General features: G+C 43.1%; 1 protein-coding gene across 1 annotated transcript in view; it reads left to right on the forward strand.

Annotated features, from left to right (window-relative positions):
- The first annotated feature begins 6,875 nt into the window (after positions 1-6,875).
- Positions 6,876-10,231, forward strand: part of LOC110529303 (hepatic sodium/bile acid cotransporter) — an 18,531-nt gene continuing 15,175 nt past the window's right edge. The window contains exon 1 of the mRNA XM_090242485.1: positions 6,876-7,114. The gene's annotated coding sequence lies outside the window, so the exon portion shown is untranslated. The remainder of the gene's footprint in view (positions 7,115-10,231) is intronic.

The following is a 10,231-nucleotide window of genomic DNA, read 5'->3' on the forward strand; positions in this document are numbered from 1 at the left end:
AGGGTATTAAACACTAGATGGTGCTACAATCAGGGTATTAATAGATGGTGCTACAATCAGGGTATTAAACACTAGATGGTGCTACAATCAGGGTATTAGTAGATGGTGCTACAATCAGGGTATTAATAGATGGTGCTACAATCAGGGTAGTAAACACTAGATGGTGCTACAATCAGGGTATTAAACACTAGATGGTGCTACAATCTGGGTATTAGTAGATGGTGCTACAATCAGGGTATTAATAGATGGTGCTACAATCAGGGTAGTAAACACTAGATGGTGCTACAATCAGGGTATTAAACACTAGATGGTGCTACAATCAGGGTAGTAAACACTAGATGGTGCCACAATCAGGGTATTAAACACTAGATGGTGCTACAATCAGGGTATTAATAGATGGTGCTACAATCAGGGTAGTAAACACTAGATGGTGCTACAATCAGGGTATTAAACACTAGATGGTGCTACAATCAGGGTAGTAAACACTAGATGGTGCTACAATCAGGGTAGTAAACACTAGATGGTGCTACAATCAGGGTAGTAAACACTAGATGGTGCTACAATCAGGGTATTAAACACTAGATGGTGCTACAATCAGGGTATTAAACACTAGATGGTGCTACAATCAGGGTAGTAAACACTAGATGGTGCTACAATCAGGGTATTAAACACTAGATGGTGCTACAATCAGGGTAGTAAACACTAGATGGTGCTACAATCAGGGTAGTAAACACTAGATGGTGCTACAATCAGGGTAGTAAACACTAGATGGTGCTACAATCAGGGTATTAAACACTAGATGGTGCTACAATCAGGGTATTAAACACTAGATGGTGCTACAATCAGGGTATTAAACACTAGATGGTGCTACAATCAGGGTATTAATAGATGGTGCTACAATCAGGGTAGTAAACACTAGATGGTGCTACAATCAGGGTATTAAACACTAGATGGTGCTACAATCAGGGTATTAAACACTAGATGGTGCTACAATCAGGGTATTAATAGATGGTGCTACAATCAGGGTAGTAAACACTAGATGGTGCTACAATCAGGGTAGTAAACACTAGATGGTGCTACAATCAGGGTAGTAAACACTAGATGGTGCTACAATCAGGGTATTAAACACTAGATGGTGCTACAATCAGGGTATTAAACACTAGATGGTGCTACAATCAGGGTATTAATAGATGGTGCTACAATCAGGGTATTAAACACTAGATGGTGCTACAATCAGGGTAGTAAACACTAGATGGTGCTACAATCAGGGTATTAGTAGATGGTGCTACAATCAGGGTATTAAACACTAGATGGTGCTACAATCAGGGTAGTAAACACTAGATGGTGCTACAATCAGGGTATTAGTAGATGGTGCTACAATCAGGGTATTAAACACTAGATGGTGCTACAATCAGGGTATTAAACACTAGATGGTGCTACAATCAGGGTAGTAAACACTAGATGGTGCTACAATCAGGGTAGTAAACACTAGATGGTGCTACAATCAGGGTAGTAAACACTAGATGGTGCTACAATCAGGGTATTAGTAGATGGTGCTACAATCAGGGTATTAAACACTAGATGGTGCTACAATCAGGGTATTAAACACTATATGGTGCTACAATCAGGGTAGTAAACACTAGATGGTGCTACAATCAGGGTAGTAAACACTAGATGGTGCTACAATCAGGGTAGTAAACACTATATGGTGCTACAATCAGGGTATTAATAGATGGTGCTACAATCAGGGTATTAAACACTATATGGTGCTACAATCAGGGTAGTAAACACTAGATGGTGCTACAATCAGGGTATTAATAGATGGTGCTACAATCAGGGTATTAAACACTAGATGGTGCTACAATCAGGGTATTAATAGATGGTGCTACAATCGGGGTATTAAACAATCAGGGTATTAAACACTAGATGGTGCTACAATCAGGGTAGTAAACACATCACAACTTTCAAGGTCAACACACTGTAGCAACCGTAACCTTGCACATAAAGAGCATCAAATGGTTTGGATCTCTTGGTATAACAGCTAAGGTTTGACAGTTGACAGTTGACAGTTTGCAAGGTCCTAGGTGTAAGGCCGAGTTGGGATAATCACCATACCTCTCTACAACACCTCAACACACTTCAATACTACACTACACTACAATACTACACTACAATACTACACAGCAATACTACACTATAATACTACACTACAATACTACACTTCAATACTATACCACACCACACTACACTACAATACTACACTGCAATACTACACTACAATACTACACTGCAATACTACACTGCAATACTACACTACAATACTACACTGCAATACTACACTATACTACACTACGATACTACACTGCAATACTACACTACAATGCTACACGGCAATACTACACTATATTACACTACACCACTACACAACAATACTATACTACACTACGCTACAATACTGCAAGACACTACAATACTACACTATACTACACTAAAATACCATACTATACTACACTGCAATACTTCACTACACTGTGGTAATACACTGCTCTACAATACTGCACTATACTACAATACTACACAACACTACACTACTTCACTGCATTGCAGTGATACACTGCACTACAATACCACCCTATGCTACAATACTACAATACAATACACTACTGTACTACACTACAACACTACACTATACTACACGGGCACACTATGTTATACTACACCACAATACTACACTACACTGCAATACTACACTGCAATACTACACTACACTACAGTAAAACACTGCACTGCAGTGCTACACTACAATACCACATTATACTACAATACTACATTATACTACAATACTACACTACAATACTGCGCTACATTACAGTAATACACTGCACTACAATACTACACTACAATACAATACTACACTACAAATAACCTCTCCCTCAATGTCAACAAAATGAAGGAGCTGATCGTGGATTTCAGGAAACAGCAGAGAGAACACGCCCCTATCCACATCAACGGGACCGCAGCGGAGAAGGTTAAAAGCTTCAAGTTCCTCGGCGTACACATCACTGATAATCTGAAATGGTCCACCCACACAGACCCCTGCCCTCTGAGCACAGCTTGGCCTTGTACAGGAGGTGTCAACTTTGAGTCATTTTTCAAGTTTGTTTCACAAATCTCTCCTATGCAACAGGCTAAATCACCACCTGGTATGGCAACTGCACTGCCCTCAACCGCAGTGAGATGGTGGTGCGGTCTGCCCAACACATCACCGGAAGCACTACCTGCCCTCAAGGACATCAACCAAATCAAATCAAATCAAATTGTATTGATCACATACACATGGTTAGCAGATGTTATTGCGAGAGTAGTGAAATGCTTGTGCTTCTAGTTCCAACAGTGCATCAATATCTAACAAATAATCTAACAATTCCACAACAAGTACCTAATACACACACATCTAAGTGAAGGAATGGAATGAAAATATATAAATATAAATATATGGATGAGCAATGACAGAGCGGTATAGGCAAGATGCAATAGATGGTCTAAAATACAGTATATACATATGAGATGAGTAATGCAAGATATGTAAACATTATTAAAGTGACTAGTGATTTCGAGTCTGTATGTAGTCAGCAGCCTCTCTGTGCTAGTAAAACAGTCTGATGGCTTTGAGATAGAATCTGTTTTTCAGTCTCCCGGTCCCTTCTTTGATGCACCGGTACTGACCTCGCCTTCATGATGATAGCGGGGTGAACAGACCGTGGCTCGGGTGATTGATGTCCTTGACGATCTTTTTGGCCTTCCTGGGACATCGGGTGCTGTAGGTGTCCTAGAGGGCAGGTAGGTCACCCCGTTGTGTTGTGCAGACCTCACTACCCTCTGGAGAGCCTTACGGTTGTGGGTGGTGCAGTTGCCGTACCAGGCTGTGATACAGCCCGACAGGATGCTCTCAATTGTGCATCTGTTAAAGTTTGTGAGGGTTTTAGGTGACAAGCCAAATCTCTTCAGCCTCCTGAGGTTGAAGAGGCGCTGTTGTGCCTTTTTCACCACACTCTGTGTGGCTGGACCATTTCAGTTGGTCCGTGATGTGTACGCCGAGGAACTTCAACTTTCCACCTTCTCCACTGCTGTCCCTTCGATGTGGATAGGGGGGTGCTCCCTCTGCTGTTTCCTGAAGTCCACGATCATCTCCTTTGTTTTTTTGACGTTGAGTGAGAGGTTGTTTTCCTGACACCCCACTCCGAGTACCTTCACCTCCTCCTTGTAGGCTGTCTTGTCGTTGTTGGTAATCAAGCCTACTACTGTTGTGTCGTCTGCAAACTTCATGATTGAGTTGGAGGCGTGCATGACCACGCAGTCATGGGTGAACAGGGAGTACAGGAGGGGGCTGAGCAAGCACCCTTGTGGGGCCCCAGTGTTGAGGATCAGCGGAGTGGAGATGTTGTTTCCTACCTTCACCACCTGGGGGTGGCCTGTCAGGAAGTCCAGAACCAATTGCACAGGGCCTCAAGCTTAATGATGAGCTTGGAGGGTAATATGGTGTTGAATGTGAGCTGGTGTTGAGCTACAGTCAACGAACAGCATTCATACACCACCCGATGTCACAGGCCTGACACTCAACGTCAACAAAACAAAGGAGATGATCGTCACCATCAGGAAACAGCAGAGGGAGTACCCCCCTATCCACATCGACGGGACAGTAGTGGAGAGGGTAGTAAGTTTTAAGTTCCTCTGCGTACACATCACGGACAAACTGAACTGGTCCACCCACACAGACAGCGTCGTGAAGAAGGCGCAGCAGCACCTCTTCAACCTCAGGAGGCTCAGGAGGCTGAAGAAATTTGGCTTGTCACCAAAAGCACTCACAAACTTCTACAGATGCGCAATCGAGAGCATCCTGTCGGGCTGTATCACCGCCTGGTACGGCAACTGCTCCGCCCACAACTGTAAGGCTCTCCAGAGGGTAGTGAGGTCTGCACAACGCATCACCGGGGGCAAACTACCTTCCCTCCAGGACACCTACAGCACACGATGTCACAGGAAGGCCAAAAAGATCATCAAGGACAACAACCACCCGAGCCACTGCCTGTTCACCCCGCTATCATCCAGAAGGCGAGGTCAGTACAGGTGCATCAAAGCTGGGATCGAGAGACTGAAAAACAGCTTCTATCTCAAGGCCATCAGACTGTTAAACAGCTGTTAAATCACTAACCCTGCACCTTAGACACTGCTGCCGTAAATACATAGACATGGAGTCACTGGTCACTTTAATAATGGATCACTAGTCACTTTAATCATGTTTGCATACTGCTTTACTCCTCTCATATTTACACTACCGTTCAGAAGTTTGGGGTCACTTAGAAATGTCCTTGTTTTTTTAAAGAAAAGCACATTTTTGTCCATTAAAATAACATCAAATTGATCAGAAATACAGAGTACACATTGTTAACGTTGTAAATGACTAATGTAGCTGGAAACTGATGATTTTACATGGAATATCTACATAGGGCCATTATCAGCAACCATCACTCCTGTGTTCCAATGGCACGTTGTGTTAGCTAATCCAAGTTTATCGTTTTTAAAGGCTAATTGATCATTATAAAACCCTTTTGCAATTATGTTAGCACAGCTGAAAACTGTTGTCCTGATTAGAATCATTAACACTGGCCTTCTTTAGACTAGTTGAGTATCTGGAGCATCAGCATTTGTGTGTTCGATTACAGGCTCAAAATGGCCAGAAACAAAGAACTTTCTTCTGAAACTCATCAGTCTATTCTTGTTCTGAGAAATTATGGCTATTCTATGCGAGAAATTGCCAAGAAACTGAAGATCTCGTGCAACGCTGTATAATACTCCCTTCACAGAACAGCGCAAACTGGCTCTAACCAGAATAGAAAGAGGAGTGGGAGGCCCCGGTGCACAACTGAGCAAGTGGACAAGTACATTAAAGTGTCTAGATTGAGAGACAGACACCTCACAAGTCCTCAACTGGCAGCTTCATTAACTATTACCCACAAAACACCAGCCTCAACGTCAACAGTGAAGAGGCGACTCCGGGATGCTGGCCTTCTATTTTGATTTTAATAGACAAAAAAATAGATTTTCTTTCAAAAACAAGGACATTTCTAACTTTTGAACGGTAGTGTGTATACTGTATTCTATTCTACTGTATTTTAGTCAATGCCACTCCGACATTGCTTATCCTAATATGTATTTCACGTTTAGATTTGTGTGTATTGTTGTGAATTGTTAGATATTACTGCAGCTAGGAACACAAGCATTTCGCTACACCCGCAATAACATCTGCTAAATATGTGTATGTGACCAATAACATTGAATTTGATTTGAATATTGCACTGCACTACAATACAAAACTACACCATACCACAATACTACACTACAATACTACACTGCACTACAATACTAGACTACACCATACCACAATACTGCACTACAATACTACACTACACTACAATACTGCCCTAAACAACAATACTACATTACAATATAATACTACACGGCACTACAATATTGCACTAAAATACTAGACTGCAATACTAAACTACAATACTAAACTGCACTAAAATACTACACTGCACTACCATACTACACTACACGACAACAATACTGCGATAAACTACAATACTACACTACACTACAATAGTACACTGTACTACAATATGTTTTCCATTTGAGGATTTATTAAACACACACACACACACACACACACACACACACACACACACCTGACTTGCCCTGTGTGTGTGTGTGTGTGTGTGTGTGTGTGTGTGTGTGTGTGTGTGTGTGTGTGTGTGTGTGTGTGTGTGTGTGTGTGTGTGTGTGTGTGTGTGTGTGTGAGAAAGGATCTGATATCCATTGCAGGAGGGAGACAGCAGAGATAAGAGGAACAGGTGAGGGGAGGAGGACATCATACTCCCCGTCCAGAAGACCGCTTCGCAGACAGATATTTACCACTCTCACTCTGGCAATAATTAGCCACATTAGAACAAGAATACACTTTAAAGGCTGTGGCCACGCAGAAGGACTTCATTTGGCAACACAGAAACCACAGACAGGAAAGACCACAGAAGGAATATCCACCTTCTCCTAAAAGGTAAGACAAGACCCTAAATATGGTCTTAATTGTTATAACGTTGTATTAGAATATTTAGTAGGACTTAATTAGACTCAGTTAGACTCATAATTTCACTACATTTTCAGAGTAGAAATACAGTGTAGTGTGAAATGTGTGGTAAAGAGGCCGACTGTGAAGAGGCCCACCGTAAAGAGGCCCACCGTAAAGAGGCCCACTGTGAAGAGGCCGACTGTGAAGAGGCCCACCGTAAAGAGGTCAACTGTAAAGAGGCCCACTGTGAAGAGGCCGACTGTGAAGAGGCCCACCGTAAAGAGGTCCACTGTAAAGAGAAGCACTGTAAAGAGAACCACTGTGAAGAGGCCCACCGTAAAGAGGTCCCCTGTAAAGAGAACCACTGTAAAGAGAACCACTGTGAAGAGGCCCACCGTAAATAGGTCCACTGTGAAGAGGCCCACCGTAAAGAGGCCGACTGTGAAGTGTCCCACCGTAAAGAGACCCACTGTAAAGAGGCCCACTGTGAAGAGGCCGACTGTGAAGACGCCCACTGTAAAGAGAACCACTGTAAAGAGGCCCACTGTGAAGGGGTCCACTGTAAAGAGAAGCACTGTAAAGAGAACCACTGTGAAGAGGCCCACCGTAAAGAGGTCCCCTGTAAAGAGAACCACTGTAAAGAGAACCACTGTGAAGAGGCCCACCGTAAATAGGTCCACTGTGAAGAGGCCCACCGTAAAGAGGCCGACTGTGAAGTGTCCCACCGTAAAGAGACCCACTGTAAAGAGGCCCACTGTGAAGAGGCCGACTGTGAAGACGCCCACTGTAAAGAGAACCACTGTAAAGAGGCCCACTGTGAAGGGGTCCATTGTGAAGAGGCCCACTGTAAAGAGGCCCACTGTGAAGAGGTTCACTGTGAAGAGGCCCACTGTAAAGAGGCCCACTGTGAAGAGGTCCACTGTAAAGAGGTCCACTGTGAAGAGGCCGACTGTGAAGACGCCCACTGTAAAGAGAACCACTGTAAAGAGGCCCACTGTGAAGGGGTCCATTGTGAAGAGGCCCACTGTAAAGAGGCCCACTGTGAAGAGGTTCACTGTGAAGAGGCCCACTGTAAAGAGGCCCACTGTGAAGAGGTCCACTGTAAAGAGGTCCACTGTGAAGAGGCCCACTGTAAAGAGGTCCACTGTGAAGTGGCCCACTGTAAAGAGGTCCACTGTGAAGAGGCCCACTGTAAAAAGGTCCACTGTGAAGAGGCCCACTGTAAAGAGGTCCACTGTGAAGAGGCCCACTGTAAAGAGGTCCATTGTGAAGAGGCCCACTGTAAAGATAACCACTGTAAAGATGTCCACTGTAAAGAGAACCACTGTAAGGAGGCCCACTGTGAAGAGGCCCACTGTGAAGAGGTCCACTGTGAAGGGGCCACTGTGAAGAGGCCCACTGTAAAGAGGCTCACTGTGAAGAGGCTCACTGTGAAGAGGCCCTCTGTGAAGTGGCCCACTGTGAAGAGACCCCCTGTGAAGAGGCCCACTGTGAAGAGGCCCACTGTGAAGTGGCCCACTGTGAAGAGCCCATTCATGACAGTGTCCTACTCTCACTTTAGAATTGCACACCTAGAACACAGCTAAAATGAGGTTTGATATCTGGAGGGATGATCATATACCATGGCCATACACCATGGACCATACACCATGACCATACACCATGGACCATACACCATGACCATATACCATGACCATATACCATGACCACATACCATGACCATATACCATGACCATATACCATGACCATATACCATGACCACATACCATGACCATATACCATGATCATATACCATGACCATATACCATGACCACATACCATGACCATATACCATGACCATACACCATGCCCATATACCATGACCATATACCATGACCACATACCATGACCATATACCATGACCATACACCATGACCATATACCATGACCATACACCATGCCCATATACCATGACCATATACCATGACCACATACCATGACCATATACCATGACCATACACCATGACCATATACCATGACCATACACCATGCCCATATACCATGACCATATACCATATACCATGACCATATACCATGACCACATACCATATACCATGATCATATACCATGACCACATACCATGAACATATACCATGACCATATACCATGACTATACACCTTGACCATACACCATGACCATACACCATGACCATATACCATGGCCATATACCATGACCATACACCATGACCATATACCATGACCACATACCATGACCATATACCATGATCATATACAATGACCATATACCATTACCATTGCCAAATACCATGATCATATACAATGACAATATACCATGATCGTATACCATGACCACATACCATGACCATATACCATGATCATACACCATGATCATATACCATGACCATATACCATGATCATACACCATGATCATATACCATTACCATATACCATGCTCACATACCATGATCATATACCATGACCATACACCATTACCATATACCATTTCCATATACCATGCTCACATACCATGATCATACACCATGATCATATACCATGCTCACATACCATGATCATACACCATGATCATATACCATGACCATACACCATTACCATATACCATGATCATACACCATATACCAGATACCATGATCACATACCATGACCATATACCATGATCATATACCATGATCATGTACCATATACCATGCATGCAAATGAACGTAGCTCCTGCCAACTGCTCCCTATGTAAAGAATCGTTCTAAAGCATCCAATAGCTTCTTCCTTTAACCGTTGATTACTTTTTATCACTCGAACACACCTGCACATGACCATATACAATGACCATATACCATGACCATATACCATGACCATATACCATGACAATATACCATGACCATATACCATGACAATATACCATGACCATATACCATGACCATATACCATGACCATATACAATGACCATATACCATGACCATATACCATGACCATATACCATGACCATATACCATGGCCATATACCATGGCCATATACCATGACCATATACCATATACCATGATCATATACCACGATCATATACCATTATCATATACCATATACCACCTGC

Source organism: Oncorhynchus mykiss, chromosome 8, assembly GCF_057628025.1.
Source record: "Oncorhynchus mykiss isolate SJ-2025 chromosome 8, ASM5762802v1, whole genome shotgun sequence".
NCBI classification, from domain to species: domain Eukaryota; kingdom Metazoa; phylum Chordata; class Actinopteri; order Salmoniformes; family Salmonidae; genus Oncorhynchus; species Oncorhynchus mykiss.